This window comes from Bos grunniens, chromosome 5, assembly GCF_055505025.1.
Source record: "Bos grunniens cultivar Pamir isolate PY7600 chromosome 5, Bosgru_T2T1.0, whole genome shotgun sequence".
In the NCBI taxonomy this organism is placed as follows: Eukaryota; Metazoa; Chordata; class Mammalia; order Artiodactyla; family Bovidae; genus Bos; species Bos grunniens.
The window spans coordinates 7068364-7084725 of NC_141169.1; the positions used below are offsets into that span (position 1 = coordinate 7068364).

At 40.3% G+C, this 16362-nt stretch overlaps 2 long non-coding RNA genes across 6 annotated transcripts in view; one reads left to right on the forward strand and one right to left on the reverse strand.

Moving 5' to 3' along the window:
• The first annotated feature begins 103 nt into the window (after positions 1 to 103).
• Positions 104 to 16362, forward strand: part of LOC147371286 (uncharacterized) — a 194721-nt gene continuing 178462 nt past the window's right edge. For all 5 annotated transcript variants that reach the window (XR_015163423.1, XR_015163422.1, XR_015163421.1 and 2 more), the window contains exon 1: positions 104 to 387. This is a non-coding gene — a long non-coding RNA (uncharacterized LOC147371286). The remainder of the gene's footprint in view (positions 388 to 16362) is intronic.
• LOC147371287 (uncharacterized) lies at positions 381 to 4169 on the reverse strand. Its single transcript, XR_015163425.1, has 3 exons — positions 4041 to 4169; positions 2090 to 2162; positions 381 to 1635 (listed from the first exon to the last, which is right to left on the reverse strand). It is a non-coding gene; the product is annotated as an uncharacterized LOC147371287 (long non-coding RNA).

Sequence of the window (16362 nt, forward strand, 5' to 3'; positions counted from 1 at the left end):
GGCTGCAGTCACCACCTGCAGTGCACTGCTACGTGAATGTTATGTTACATGGCAAAGGGGCAGATGGAGTAAATCACTAATCAGCTAGCCTTCAAATAGGGAATGGACCGTGAATTATATCCAGGTGGGCCCATTCTAATCACAAGCGTCCTTCAAAGCTTGTGAGAGACAGAGGAGACAAAGAGGGAGCTGCGGCTCTGGAGATGAGAATCAGAGAATCGGCAGCATGGCGAAGGACCCTGCTTCACCTTGTCAGCTTTGAAAAAGCAGAAAGGGAGCCAAGAGCGAAGGAAAGCGGACTGGAGAAACTGGAAAAGACAAGGCAAAAGAGGCCCCTCTTGAGTTCCCAGAAAGTAATGCGCCTGCCAGCATCTCGCTCTTAAACAGGTGGGATCCATGTCCTATTTCTAACTGTAGAGAAGAAAAAATAATTTTTCTTCTAACTTTCTGAGACTTCCTGTATTAAAAGACATTAACAGGAGAAAAACAAGCAGAAGTTTATTAACATGTATACCTCAGGAGATGGGCTTCCCAGTTGGCACTAGTGGTAAAATGTATGTTTAAAATAGTGACAAAATTATAAAAAGAAATTTACAAACCTATAATCATAGTGGATGACATTAACATCCCTCTCAGCAATTTATAAAGTATATTGGTAGTAAGAATATCAAGAATTTAAAGGTAGTAAGAATATCAAGAATTTAAAGGTAGTAAGAATATCAAGAATTTAAACAAAATGATGATGAAACTGGGTCTAATGGAAATATACATGTCCATCCAGTCAGTGATGCCATCCAACCACCTCATCCTCTGTCATCCCCTTCTCCTCCCACCTTCAATCTTTCCCAGCATCAGGGTCTTTTCCAATGAGTTAGCGCTTTGCATCAGGTGGCCAAAGTATCGGAGTTTCAGCTTCAGCATCAGTCCTTCCAATGAACATTCAGGACTGATTTCCTTTAGGATTGACTGGTTTGATCTTCTTGCAGTCCAAGGACTCTCAAGAGTCTTCTCCAATACCACAGTTCAAAAGTATCAATTCTTCAGTGTGCAGCTTTTCTTTTCTAGTCCACCTCTCACATCCATACATGGCTACTGGAAAAACCATAGCTTTGATGTGATGGACCTTTGTTGGCAAAGTAATGTCCCTGCTTTTTAATTTGCTGTCTAGGTTGGTCATAGCTTTTCTTCCAAGGAGCAAGCATCTTTTAACTTCATGGCTGCAGTCACCATCTACAGTGATTTTGGAACCCCCCACAATAAAATCTCTCATTGTTTCACCATCTATTTGCCATGAAGTGATGGGACTGGATGTGATGATCTTAGTTTTCTGAATGTTGAGCTTTAAGTCAACTTTTTCGCTCTCCTGTTTCACTTTCATCAAGAAGCTCTTTAGTTCTTCACTTTCTGCCATAAGGGTGGTGTCATCTGTGTATCTGAGGTTATTGATATTTCTCCTGGCAATCTTGATTTCAGTTTGTGCTTCATCTAGCCTGGCATTTTGCATGATATACTCTGCATGTAAGTTGAATAAGCAGGGTGACAATATACAGCCTTGACGTACTCCTTTCCTGATTTGAAACCAGTCTTGTTCCATGTCCACTTCTAACTGTTGCTTCTTGACCTGCATACAGATTTCTCAGGAGGCAGGAAATGAACTGATTTAGCATGCACATATCTCAGAAGATAGCCAGGAAAATGAGTAATTAAAAGAGGCAGCTTTATGATTCAGGATCAAATACCATTTTAATAGGGAAAGGGGAAATGGGGTGTATACCTCTTAGGGGAGAGCAAATAATTCTTATGAACGATAAATAGGCCCTTGGGAGTACAGATGGGAGACAGGACATTTTGTGACAAAGTCTGTCTGAGTATGACGTCAGCCACTAGTCTCCTCCCGGGCTAAGGAAACTCCTGGGGAGGGGAATTTATAACAGTTGAGTTCCTTTTGGAGGTTCTGTCCTTAAGCAGATAAGAAAAAAGGGGAGATCAGAAAAAAGCGTCTCCCTGCCTTTGCTGTTTTGCAACTACCTACAGCTCAAAATAATAAGTATGCCAAAGTAGCATATTTGGGGGAGGCATATTCTGTTACCTTTCATAACATCCAGAACGGTGAGATGAATTTGTGTTGTATAAGAGACCAAGTTTCTGGTAATTTGTTACAGCTGCAGCAAAAAAGTCATATACAAAATACGGGTTAGTCTGCCTTTGAAAAGGAAAATGCGTATCCACAGTCTCTCTCCCCAACTCGTTACTCACTGGTTGTCTGGACACCACCTTACAACTCATGGCCAGTTTCCTTGAAGAACTTTAGGGTCAAGTCTCTCAACTTAATCTGTTGTATTCAATTGTGTGAGAAGCACACAGGTTTTATCATTGCTGTTAAATGATCAGTTTAATTTCCCTTTCTTGCAAATAAGTCTTGTCTATCCGGTAAGACCACATTCATTGAACAGTTGTAGAGCAATACAAAGTCATTTGAGATTGCTGTGCTTTGTAATGTAAGGGGGGAGAGATTAAAACTAGCTAGAATTATTGGCAATGGCTTTGGAAACAACTAAAATCACTAATATTGAATTTTTAAAAAAGTTACTATTTATTAAGAACCAAATATTACTTCACATACATGATCTCATTTACCTTTAGAACAACCTTCAAAAGAAGGAACTGCTGTTTCCATTTTACAAATGGGGATAGCAAGCCTCAGTTCAGGAATTAACTTGTCAGAGTTTTGGTAGGGCTGTGGAAATTCTCTTATTGGTCAGATAGTTCCTTTGGGGTAAAATGATTTGCCCTGAGGCCGGCTATTCTCTCAAATCCTGAGCTTAGTGACATATTGCACCTTTTTGGAGGAGTTGCCTCTCCCTTCAGGTTTGGGAATATGCAGATGATTTTAATTTCAACAAATAGGACTGGCTTTATGAAGCAGCAGCACTAAGATTTAATTATAACCAAAGCAACGGCTACAGCGGCGCTTCTAAAATTTTCTCACATTTTAGAAGCACCTGGGAAACTTTAAAATCCCAATATCCAGGCCACAGTGCACGCCAGTTAAATCCTAAACTGTTGGAGTGGAGTTAGACTTTTTTTTCCTTTAAAACATCCAAGGTGATTCCAAGTTTAGGAGCTCCTGATCTACAACCAGGGACTTCATTTGTGGTACTGATAGCCCCACCACATAACTGGTTTACAATATGCAATATTCAGTTACATAAGCACACCCTTAAAAAAAAACTATAGTTTATTATGCTCTATCACTATAAAATGAGGTCCTCCAAGTTAGAAGCTTAATAAAATCAGGTTCTCTTATCTACAGATTCATTTGAATGGACCTCTGAGTTTGGTGAAATTTGCTAACTTTTTTCTTAGTATATATATTTTCCATTCACAATTCTAATGCCTTTGTTCTATTTACACAAAGTAAAGGCATTCTGTATTTGCATCACCGAAATATGTTTAAATAAATTCTGTCTTCCTAGTCTTTTACTATTAAGGTGGTCATATTATATTGACATTAAGACAAAAACTCAGAAGCAGGAAACCTTTTAAAATGTAGTGTAAACAAAGGAAATCCAAACAAAGACACTATCCGCCTCATGGTCTGGGGTAAAAAATTCAGGAATCAACGGGGCCAGGCAGGAAATCTAAATAAATAAGATGGACTCAGGTTTTTAATGAGAGAACAGGAGAGACAGTGAGAGACAGCAAGGAGAGGGGAGAGAAAGTGGGGTAGAGACTTTCCCCAGCACAGAAAAGGGGAGAGAAGAGGGAGGACAGGAGAAGACAGGGAAGGAAGGAGGGGTGGAGAACAGAACCCTGGATGTCCATTGTTGCCACACGTTTCAATTTTTTGAGAAACTAGAAATCAGGCCTTTTGAAATGTGTGTGTGTGTGTGTATATATATATATATAATTTAGTATCTGGTCAAGAAAATTTAAACTCTATGTTGAAGGACAGGTTGTAAGAGCGAGCAAAGGGGTGAGAACCCAGGGGAAAAATCAAGTTCGTTATCTATTTGAGGAAAACTGGTGAAATTACTTACTTAGGAGGTTTTGAAGACAGCAGACATTTTAATAAATACTTCTGCCTCTTGCTTTATTCTAGTCCTTGTCAAACTCAAAACAGACATTCCTTTTTTCCCCTTTTATTATTTGATAAGCACATGCAGACCAAATTGACTTTCTTTGACCTACCCCCCCCCCCCCCGCCCCCTCGCAGCCTGCCCCAACCCCTCTTCCATTCTCCTTCTTTTGTGTCAGATGCTTTCAATTGCTTTTGATAATAGACTGGCTACAGCTGACTAGCTCTGAGGAGCACAGAGATGAGGCCTCACCTGTGATCCACAGTGCCTAGAAGCATGAAGACTTTTTTTTTTTAATTCACTGGCCATTGACTTTGAAAAAACGCCAATTTCTCAGCGAACACGCTGCCTTTTCCTTTTAGCTCCACCCTCTGTTCATTTCCCTGGAGTTAGTGGTGAGCTCTTAACTCCATAAAATAAGTGACAGTCAAACAGACCAGTTTATTTCAGCCCCTTCTGTTGTAAAGATGGCTACCAAGGGTGAAAAAACAGTGGCCATAGTAGCTATCATTTCTAACATCTCGGAATTGGATAGCTGGTGGCCATAAGAACACAGCGGGACACGCACTTCTTGCTCCGCAGGCGGATGGCTCCGCCCAGGCCCGGAGCTGCCGTGGGAGGCGGATCGCCTCCCCCCCTCCCCCAAGCCGCCCCCCGCCGCCCGTGTTCTGGTCCTCCCACCGAAGCTCCTCCCAGGGACACTCCTCACAGCTTTCCGGGCCTTTCCAAATTTGCTCCTCTGAACAGTATGGTGCAATAGGCGGGGTAGAGATTATGATTCCATTTTATAAATTATTAATCTAGGTGGCCATAAGGGTGGTGTCATCTGCATATCTGCTGCTGCTGCTAAGTCGCTTCAGTCGTGTCCGACTCTGTGCGACCCCAGAGACCGCAGCCCACCAGGCTCCCCCGTCCCTGGGATTCTCTAGGCAAGAACACTGGAGTGGGTTGCCATTTCCTTCTCCAATGCATGAAAGTGAAAAGTGAAAGTAAAGTCGCTCAGTCATGTCCGACTCTTAGCGACCCCATGGACTGCAGCCTACCAGGCTCCTCCATCCATGGGATTTTCCAGGCAAGAGTACTGGAGTGGGTTGCCATTGTCTTCTCCTCTGCATATCTGAGGTTATTGATATTTCTCCTGGCAATCTTGATTCCAGCTTGTGCTTCTTCCATCCCAGCGTTTCTCATGATGTACTCTGCATAGAAGTTAAATAAGCAGGGTGATAATATACAGCCTTGATGTACTCCTTTTCCTATTTGGAACCAGTCTGTTGTTCCATGTCCAGTTTGAACTGTTACTTCCTGACCTGCATATAGGTTTCTAAAGAGGCAGGTCAGGTGGTCTGGTATTCCCATCTCTTTCAGAATTTTCCACAGTTTATTGTGGTCCACACGGTCAAAGGCTTTGGCATAGTCAATAAAGCAGAAATAGATGTTTTTCTGGAAATCTCTTGCTTTTTCCATGATCCAGTGGATGTTGGCAATTTGATCTCTGGTTCCTCTGCCTTTTGGAAAACCAGCTTGAACATCAGGAAGTTCACGGTTCACGTATTGCTGAAGCCTGGCTTGGAGAATTTTGAGCATTACTTTACTAGTGTGTGAGATGAGTGCAATTGTGGCAGAAAGTGAAGAGGAACTAAAAAGCCTCTTGATGAAAGTGAAAGAGGAGAGTGAAAAAGTTGGCTTAAAGTTCAACATTCAGAAAATGAAGATCATGGCATCTGGTCCCATCACTTCATGGGAAATAGATGGGGAAACAGTGGAAACAGTGTCAGACTTTATTTGTTTGGGCTCCAAAATCAGTGCAGATGGTGATTGCAGCCATGAAATGAAAAGATGCTTACTCCTTGGAAGGAAAGTTATGACCAACCTAGACAGCATATTCAAAAGCAGAGACATTACTTTGCCAACAAAGGTCCGTCTAGTCAAGGCTATGGTTTTTTCAGTGGTCATGTATGGATGTGAGAGTTGGACTGTAAAGAAAGCTGAGCACTGAAGAATTGATGCTTTTGAACTGTGGTGTTGGAGAAGACTCTTGAGAGTCCCTTGGACTGCAAGGAGATCCAACCAGTCCATTCTGAAGGAGATTAGCCCTGGGATTTCTTTGGAAGGAATGATGCTAAAGCTGAAACTCCAGTACTTTGGCCACCTCATGCGAAGAGTTGACTCATTGGAAAAGACTCTGATGCTGGGAGGGATTGGGGGCAGGAGGAGAAGGGGACGACAGAGGGTGAGATGGCTGGATGGCGTCACTGACTCGATGGACATGAGTCTGAGTGAACTCCGGGAGATGGTGATGGACAGGGAGGCCTGGTGTGCTGTGATTCATGGGGTTGCAAAGAGTCGGACAAGACTGAGCGACTGAACTGAACTGGATCTATGTGGCCAAAGTTTCAAAGTATATTCAAGGTCAAGTAGCTAGAAGCTAGAATTTTCCATCTTGTTCAGGACCTTTTTGAGGTAGAGAGTGCACAAGCCAGTTCCATTTCTTGGGACTCCCAATATCTTTAAAAATGGAGAAATGTCCAAACCAGATCACATTTAATTTTAAACGTTTACAGTTAGCAAGCCATTTTTAACATGATTCCCCACCCCCAAAGGTGACTGTAAGTATAAGCTAACTTGGAGGTAGTGGCTAATGTCTACACTTCAGACTTAGCCCTCTCTCTCTCCTGAATAGTTTAAACTTTTTTTTATGTTGCAGGCGTTGGGCTCTGGAGCAGAGTAGGACCCAGAAAATCCTACTCAAGTGGAGCTTAGAGTCTTAATAGGGAGAAGGAGCAACAAACAGAGAATTAAGATAATCTGAGATAAATAGTCAGTGATACGATGAGTATGAAGACTGAGCAAGGAATTTGCAGCAACAAGGACGGACCTAGAGATTGTCGTACTAAGTGAAGTAAGTCAGACCAAGACGGAGAAATAGCATATGACATCTCTTATATGTGGAATGTACAGAGACTCACAGACTTCAAAAAGGGGACTTTGGGAAGGTCATGCACATTGCTATATTTGAAATGGATAACCAACAGACTTATTGTATAGCATATGAAACTCTGTTCAATGTTATGCGCCAGCCTGGATGGGGGGGGCTTTGGGGGAGAATGGATACATGTATATGTATGGCTGAGTCACTCCACTGTTCACCTGAAATGATCACAATATTGTTAGTTGGCTGTACCCCAGTACAAAATCATTTTGGTGTTTAAAAAAATTTTAAAAAATAGGGCAATAAGAAAGAGGAATTCAGTTCAGTTGCTCAGTAGTGTCCGACTCTTTGCGACCCCATGAATCGCAGCATGCCAAGCCTCCCTGTCCATCACCAACTCCTGGAGTTCACCCAAACTCATGTCCATCGAGTCAGTGATGCCATCCAGCCATCTCATCCTCTCTTGTCCCCTTCTCCTCCTGCCCCTAATCCCTCCCAGCATCAGGGTCTTTTCCAGTGAGTCAACTCTTCGCATGAGGTGGCCAAAGTACTGGAGTTTCAGCTTCAGCATCAGTCCTTCCAATGAACACGCAGGATTACCGGTAGGTAAAGCCAGTTTTTCAGTCTAATAAAGCATTGGCTTGAGGGTCAAATTTTTATGAGCTGTTTCAGGTCATCTAGCAGTCTCAAGGATATTAAAGAATGCCAGTTGCCACTGATCGACACAAGCTCGCAAATGCAGATCTGCACACCTGAGGGTACAGACGTGGATGTGGGCAGTGTCACTGTGATGTAACATGACCGATTAACAGTAGAACAAAACAGGAATTTGTTGGATCTCTCCAAGGAAGTTACCTGTACAGCTATAGGTGTGCTTAGTCACTTAGTCGTGTCAGACTCTTACAACCCCATAGACTGTAGCCTGCCAGGCTCCTCTGTCCATGGAATTCTCCAGGCAAAAACACTGGAGTGGGTTGCCATTTCCTTCTCAAAATTATACAAATATTAACATTGAAGTTGCCATTGCTAAAGCAGTTTGAACATTGACTTTTGTGATAACCTATGATTGAAGCCTGTGGCCCCTACTATTGAATAATCCCCAATGAAAGCAAGATGTCAGTCTTTAAGGACAGATTTGATTTTTGGCAGGAGCCAAATCTCTTTCAGGGTGGGGTGGGCAATTCTGGATAATACTATTTTGGTTTACAAATAAAATTTGAAGCAGATCTAAAAGTGTTTCGAACAGTGAAAAAGGGGAGGTGTCTGTTTTGAAAAAAAAAAAGTGTGGTTATTTTGAGGGCAACAACACTTTGTTTAAATATATTCAGATATATTTTTCATAAGTCTTTCATGTATGCAATATGATGCTTTTTTATAGTGGCTTTTAAAAAAATACATAGGATTTTAGAAATTGAAGTATAGTTAATTTACAATGTTGTGTTAATTTCAGGTGTACTGCAAATGATTCAGTTACGTGTATATAGTCTTCAGATTATTTTCCATTAACGGTTATCACAAGATTTTGAATATAGTGTCCTGTGCTATAGAGTAAGTCCTTGTTGTTTATCTGTTTTATATATAGTAGTGTGTATCTGTTAATCCCAATCTCCTAATTTTTCCCTCTCTTCCCCTGCAACATAACACTTATTAATTTTTGACTAGACAGAGATTTCTGGTAACCAGGAGCTGGTTGCTAACAGGTTAATACTCATTAATTTTAGTTCTTTTTTGTGTTATTTCTAACAAAGCCCACTAATGAGGATTCTGTCCCTTTATTATTCATTATAGCCTTAAATGAAGGATTTTTTAGGTTTTCCCCTGCTCACCACCTCTGACTTTTTCCAGACAAGATTCCAGAATCTTAGATCATAATGAATCGTAATGAAAACTGGAAGAAATAATGTCTCCCTGTAAACACCTCATTGTTTTCAAGACATTTTCACACTCAGTTTTTTTAAAGCACCATGCAGTGGGCAGAGGAGAGGTTATTATCCTATTTTACAAATGCTGAAATGGAATTTTTCAAAATATAGAAATATATACAAGGCTACATAACTGTGTCCCAGAAACAAAGCCTGCACAGTTCCACTTAGGTTCTACAGATTCTCTAGAAAGAAACTTTGCTATAAAGATTGAAGAGATGGCTTGGGAAAATTCACATCTGATTTTAAAATTCAGGATATTTTTGTCATGTTTATCAGAATTTACCCAAATAACTTGAAGAATTTTGTGTGTTTGTATTTTAGTGTTTTCGAAATCATGCAGCTATTTTTAAACAATTTGGTATTTATTTTGGATTCTAATCCAGAGTGTGTTCACCACTGCAGTTTTCCATTGGTCAGCTACTTCTGTGTTAGCTGTTTATCATGACTGTGCTCAGTTTAGGAGAGATTTGAGAAGGACATCTCAGTAATTACTGGTATTTTTGCTATTCAGCATTTGACAGATACTTTTTAAAGAATGCTTCAGGAGATAATACTACTGATGATCACTCCACTGAAATTATAGCCTTTGTTAAATCACAGGAAAACCATTCTCTCTTTCTCTTTTTTAACATAAAGCAGCTCTTCTAGGTGCTGGAATGTATAATTTAAGGCTCTGACTACTTGTTATTTTTCCAAAGCCCTTTCACATATGTTATCTCTATATAATCCTGTGAGTGGGAAGACTATCTAAGCTACAATTCCTCCAGTTTTCAGATTAGGAAAAAAAGAGGCTACATTTCCCTGTGTCAAGTAGACAATTAGTGGCAGACCAAGGACCTTAAGTCCCACTTGGCCTATCAACAGTGCTTTCTGTATGTTGACCTAAGGGAAGAGCGATGATTATGGCCAACCATATAGCATTTTAATATTTGAGGAAAAGAACAGTTGATACTGCTTCCTTCTCTGCCCGCTACCAGCTCCTTTCCATCTTGATCCATAAGAAAAATTCCTTTAATCTTAGATCTTAGGAACTCCTCTTTGATTTAAACCATTGGCTCCTTTCTCATCAGAGTCCTTGTTGTCTATAGTATATATTTGCCTCTTGGTTTATATTTAATTTAGCTCTCAAGTAAGACTTTTCATCTGGTTTTGTTTTATGTATTTAACTCGTGTTGCCAGTTAACAAGGTATTTATAGGTAGGGACTGTATTTTTCCATGTGCATTCTTGAATTCAACCATTAGTTCTATTTCTTTTTCAAGGTATTGAGTTTGACTTTGTAAGATGTATGTTTAAAGAAAGACTTTTTCTTTCCTTCATCTTTCTCATCAGTTAGTCATCTTCTCCTACCAGAAGGATGGGCAGCAAGGACCACTGCCAGACGCTGGATTCTGTTCACATGCCACACTTAATTTTCTTCATAGTGAAAGCATCTCATTTTGTTTCCAATTAATGTCTAGATTCAAATGGTGAAGTTTCAAATGACTATTAGCAGGACCGGCTGCATTATTTGTAGAGTCCAGTGCTGAATGAAAATGTGGGTCTCTTTGTTCAAAAAGGAGGGGCAGTGCCATTAAAGGTACTAAAATATGAAGTTTTCTTTAAAAAGATTTTATTATTATAAAGCATAATAATGATAAATGATGTATAAGTAACAACATAAACTTATAAATTGCAAAAAATATTTTTTGGTGTCAAATTTTGCATATTAAAACAGTACATTCTTTTTTTCAGATTTTTCAAAATCTATTTATTTTTACCACATTTACTTCAGATTGTTTAAATAAATAGAAAATTGCAAGTAACATGGCAGCTCCTTTTGTATCTCTTTCCAGTAATTCTCTTCCATCTCAGATGTGAACGTTATCCTGAGTTTGGTGTTTGTTGTCATCATGTTTTTATGTTTTAATGATGTCTTTATAAACTTAGAAGGTTGTGAATAACTTTTTGTAGGTGTTCATAATTCAAATTAACTGGTTATTACATTTTAAAAAATGTCTTCGTTTGAAATTTCTAACTGTAATGGTGTGTTTTTTTAATTTCTGTTTTTAGTTCTTTTAGTTTTTGTTTTATGTCCTTTGAAGCTTTGTCATCAGTGCACGTTATTATGTTTTCTGAGGGACTTGATTCTCTTTTATTATGATGCAGTGATCCTATTTTTCTTTCTAATACTTCTTGTTTCAAAGTCTGCCTTGTCTGATGTTAATATAATCAGTTCTGTTTTATCTTAGTATTTTCATGTTTTGTTTTCCTTCATCCTTTTATCTTTAACCTATCTGTGTCTTTATACGTAAAGTAGGTTTCCCACAGCAATCATATAGTAGGATCTTGTTTTTTCTGCAGTGTGACAGTCTTTGTCTTTTAATTGGAATATTTAGCACCATTTACATGCAATTATTGAAATGAAACTGAAAGCGTTAGTTGCTAAGTCATGTCCAGCTCTTTGAGACCCCATGGACTGTAGCCCACCAGGCTAGTGTGTCCATGGATTCTCCAGGCAAGAATACTGGAGTGGGTTGCCATTTCCTTCTCCAGGGACCTTCCTGATCCAGGGATCGAACCCACGTCTCCTGCATTGCAGGTGGATTCTTAAGCATTGAGCCACCAAACAGTCGTTATTGATATTTATATCTTATATTTATATTATATATATAAATTATATGTTTTAAAAAAACTTTATATATATATAAAGTAAAAAGATATTTATATCTTGCTATTTGGTTTCTATTTTTTACATTTGTTAAAACCGTACTCTATTAATGTGATATCTTGATTGCTCATACAATTTTTCTGGCTCAGTTCAGTCACTCAGTTGTGTCTGACTATTTATGACTCCATGAATTGCAGCATGCCAGGCCTCCCTGTCCATCACCAACTCCCGGAGTTCACTCAGACTCACATTCATCGAGTCAGTGATGCCATCCAGCCATCTCACCCTCTGTCGTCCCCTTCTCCTCCTGCCCCCAATTCCTCCCAGCATCAGAGTCTTTTCCAATGAGTCAACTCTTTGCATGAGGTGGCCAAAGTTTCTGGCTCAGTGTTCTGCAAATTCAGTGGATTACCAAAATTTAGACTATTAGAAATCATTTGTGGCAGATAATTTTGTTTGTAATACTGTGAAGGATCTTTCTGCTGATACAACAGTTACTGGAACTGTTAAAAGTATTTTCTAGAAAGTGACAACAGAGTGATGAGTTTCTGATAAATTACCCTGATATAAATTTTAGTACACCTGCAGCTGATGCACTAATTTTTCTGAAAAAAAAACTTTAGAATAATTTATCAAAAAAATAAACTTCATACAAATAAGTTTTATGTAAATCTGAATTTAGTTTTAAATGTAAATTTAAATGGCATTTTAATTTTTTCTCTGGGATTTCTTATAACTTGTAGAGGTCATCCAATAAACCAAAAGGGACTTTATGATTATGTATCATTGAAAATATTCATTTATTAATTCTGTGATATATCTTTGATTACAAGATGAAAAATAATTTAAAAATTGTTTTCCTTTTCCTTGTTAATATTTGGTTCAGCAAAAGCTTCATAGAAAAATAGTGATTTTTCTCATTGAATGTGACAATTTTTGAGTTTTATGTCCATTTCTAAGCCTGTAGATATTTGCTTTGCAATATTGCAGAGTTTTCAAACCAGAGTTTCGAAACTCTTTAAATTCTAATAATTCCCTGCTGAGCTCTAGTTCCCTGTCCATGTGTATACTTTTTAATTTTGTAATAATTTACCCACAAAGTTTAGCACCTGAGTGTGGGCAAGTATGCTCTCAGTGCCTCAGGGAGAGTTACATGGCAAAGGGGCAGATGGAATAAATCACCAATCAGCTAGCCTTCAAATAGGGAGAGTTAGTACTTGTGCAGGTGGGGCAAGGATGGGCTCTGGACAGACAGACAAGCGGGCTTCCACTGCAGGACCTGGTGCTGCCTCTATCCGTTACTGACCTGGGTTCTTGGCCTCCTTAATCAATAGACATTGATAAGATGCTAGGCAGGAAATTCAAGCCAAGTTTTATTGGGGCTCCAGCTGTAGCGGGGTAGGGGCGGGGGGCAAGAACGAGAAACAAGTCCCTTTTGTTGCTTGCTCCCTGACTGGGGGTGGGCAGCTGGTTCCGCACATGAGGTGAGGGGCGGTGGGGCCCGAAGAGTGACTTAGGGGGTTGTCCACCCCTTTCATGGTGTTGTATTGGGGGAGTAGGGGGTGCATGAGCAGTACCCTGTTTTTGTTCCCAACTCTTCAGAGGTGGCAGTTGGGCTTTTGGTCTTTTCATATCTTGTTGTCCATTGATTTGCCTCAACTTGCAAGCATGCAGTTATTTTTAGTCCCTTATAGTTTCTTTGTCTTTTGTTGCTGGAGGAGACGTGTGTCCAGGTACAAGCAGTGCTGCAAAGGGTCCTGGGTCCCAGCCTGTCTCACATCCAAAGCCGCTTCTTTCTCCTGTGGCTGTTGCAGTGTCAGTCTGGGCCAGGTGCCAGCCCAATCCCCTCCTTGGGCCCGGTGGCTCCCCAACACTGCTCTGTGTGCCTGCTGCCAGCCATGCCCATGCATCTGAGCCCTTTTATGTGGGGGCTGCTGCTGGACCATAACTGCTTGCAGGCTTTACTCTGCTCACACGCCACTGTTCCATCAGACTTTTCGATAGAACACAAGTGCAAAAAGAAAATATTAAGAATTTTAAGACAGCAGAACAGAACATTAAACCAAATGCAGGCCTGTGTAGGGCTTCCCTTGTAGCTCAGTTGGTAAAGAATCTGTCTGCAATGAAGGAGACTGGCATTCGATCCCTGGGTTGGAAAGATCCCTAGGAGAAGGAAATGGCAACCCACTCCAGTATTCCTGCTTGGAGAATCCCATGAACAGAGGAGCCTGGCAGGCCACAGTCCATGGGGTCGCAAGAGTTGGACACGACTTAGCGAGTACACCACCACCACAGCCCTGTGTAAATGGACAGATGATATGGCCATGAGTCCAGGTGGACAGTTAGGTCTTTCCAGGCAATTGCTCTAACCCTAAAATCAGAGATTATGAAGTTAGAAATCGTCAGTGTCCACTGCTCTGCCTGGCTTTGTGACCCTGTCCTACATCAACCTCACCCACTCTCTTCTCCAGGCCTGCCCCTCGAAAGCTTACAGGCCTCAGTCTTGGACACCACCTCCCCTTGCCTATCTGCTAGCACTGCTGGCTTTGAGGCTATCAACCCAGTTTATCAGTTAATCCCTTGTATTGACTTTCCTCTGTTGCCATTTCATGAACTCTTATTTATTTCACTGTTTTTTTGCCCTTCATTCCTGATGCCTGGCATCACTTGGCAAATAAAATATCTGTATGCTTGGCTTTGCCTCAGGCTCTGCTTTCAAGAGAACCCAGATTCTAACAATCAGAACACTGCAGCTTAGAGATGGGATTTTTGGTTAGGCTAATTTTACTCACCTGATGGTTAACTAGACCTCTAACCATGCTGGTAGCCCCGTTTTCAGACACCAATATTCATTCATTCAACAAATACTCATTGAGCACTTTGTGCGAGGCATAGAATAGTAGGAAACAAAACACACCAATTTCTGCCTTTTGTGTTGCTCATATGAAAAGTGTTATGGAGAGCAAAAAGTAGGGGAGGAAGCTGTGAATACAGGAGAAGGTTTATAATTTAAATAGGTCATCAGGAACAACCTCACTTGAACAGACTTGAAGTTTAGAGGGAGCCATGTAGAAACTCGAGAGAAGAGGATTCCAATCAGAGCCTAGGACAAATGCAAAGCCTTGGGGTGATAAAGAACTGAGTCTAGTTTGGAAGCAACTCAGAGCCAGCCCAGCTGGAGGGCAGCGGTCAAGGACAGATTAATAGGAGATGAAATAGAGAAGCAAGGCCAAATGGAGTAGGACCTTGGTGTTTACAAGTGAAACACTGACAGATTTTCTGCAAAAGAATGACTTGATCTGCTTGATTTCCAGAGGCAACAGAATCTCGCCTATAGAAAGCTGTCCAACTGGACTGAATTCCATCCTGTGAGCACTGGTGGTGCAAAGGTTTTGATCTGGAAGACTTGAATACATGCAAAATCATTTTCTTCCCTTAGCAAATTAAAGTTAGCAGTAGCATATACAACTGGGTACCACAAACTTAAACAGTTTTCCTAGTTCTTTCTCCTGGCTCTCAAAAATTTTTTAATAAAACTTTCTAATTTTTTTGATTTGATAAGCTGTTCAAACTTTACTACTAACATTGGTATGATACTCTTTGATTTCTTGTTTAAAAACGCCTCCTGAAATATATTTTTATTCAGCAATAAATATAAATTACATACACTATTGTCTTTATTCAAAAGAGGTCTTTTGTTTACTGGTAGAAATACTTTACATCAATCACTGCCTACATTCTTTGATGACTGGCTTATGATGTCGTACACATAATCATTCTCATTGTTTGAAAATGCATAGTTTCCACCCATTTGAATCTGTATTTTGACTTTCTTTCCTTTGTTTTGCAATCAAAAATCATTTTCTTGTTAGTGAAGTATGCAAGTAGCTAAGAGGTAGGGCATGAATATAGCATGAAATTTTATATAAAATCAGTTATTCTTTGCCATAATGAAGTCAGGATGGCATTAAAATAGCTTTCCAGTCAATAGTGGTTTCCTTCAAAGTGTTGAAGATCATTTGAAACAAAGTCACTGAATCATTCAGAGAAGACATCTTTCCCAAACCAGTAAATAAGTGCTGACCACAAGCAATGGACAGATATTTGTGCCCTGGAAGGCACAGTTCAACTTGTATGAAGATGCTTTCCCAAACTGCCCCACTCCCACCTACTCCTTCCCAACTTTCTCTTCGTCCTTCCTTCTTCTGTTACATTCTGCTCCCTTCCTCCAAACCACCCACCCTTAAAAGACTGCCAGGTTGTATCTGGGCAGAGAACAAGGTCTAGATGACAGGCTAGACAAGTCATTTTAGTTGCCTATGTCGTTTCACCGTAAGCCTTGTCTAAATGCTAGTGACACATTCCCCAGTGCCCAGAGAATGTTTCTACAAGAACAAAATGTTCTCCTTGCTTGGCCAGGTTAATGGCCTGTGAAATCTGCAGTGCAAAATCCTTTAAAAAGGATATAAAATTAACTCATGCTCTCGCACAATTATATTTCAGTGTAGCAGTCGAAAATGTATTTTCCTCTTAGGCTTACTGCTGTCAACTCCATGAGGGCAGGGATAAAAGTCTTTGTTTGCTCTTCTTTCCCTGGCAATAAATGAGATGCAGAGTCAGCACTCAATAATTAATTCTTTTTTATTATTTATTTTAACTGGAGGATAATGGCTTTATAGTATTGTGATGGTTTTTGCCATACATCAACATAAAGCAGCCACAGGTCCTGATCCCTGCTTCCGCCTCTCTCCCCACCCTACCCCTCCAGGCCAGAGCACTC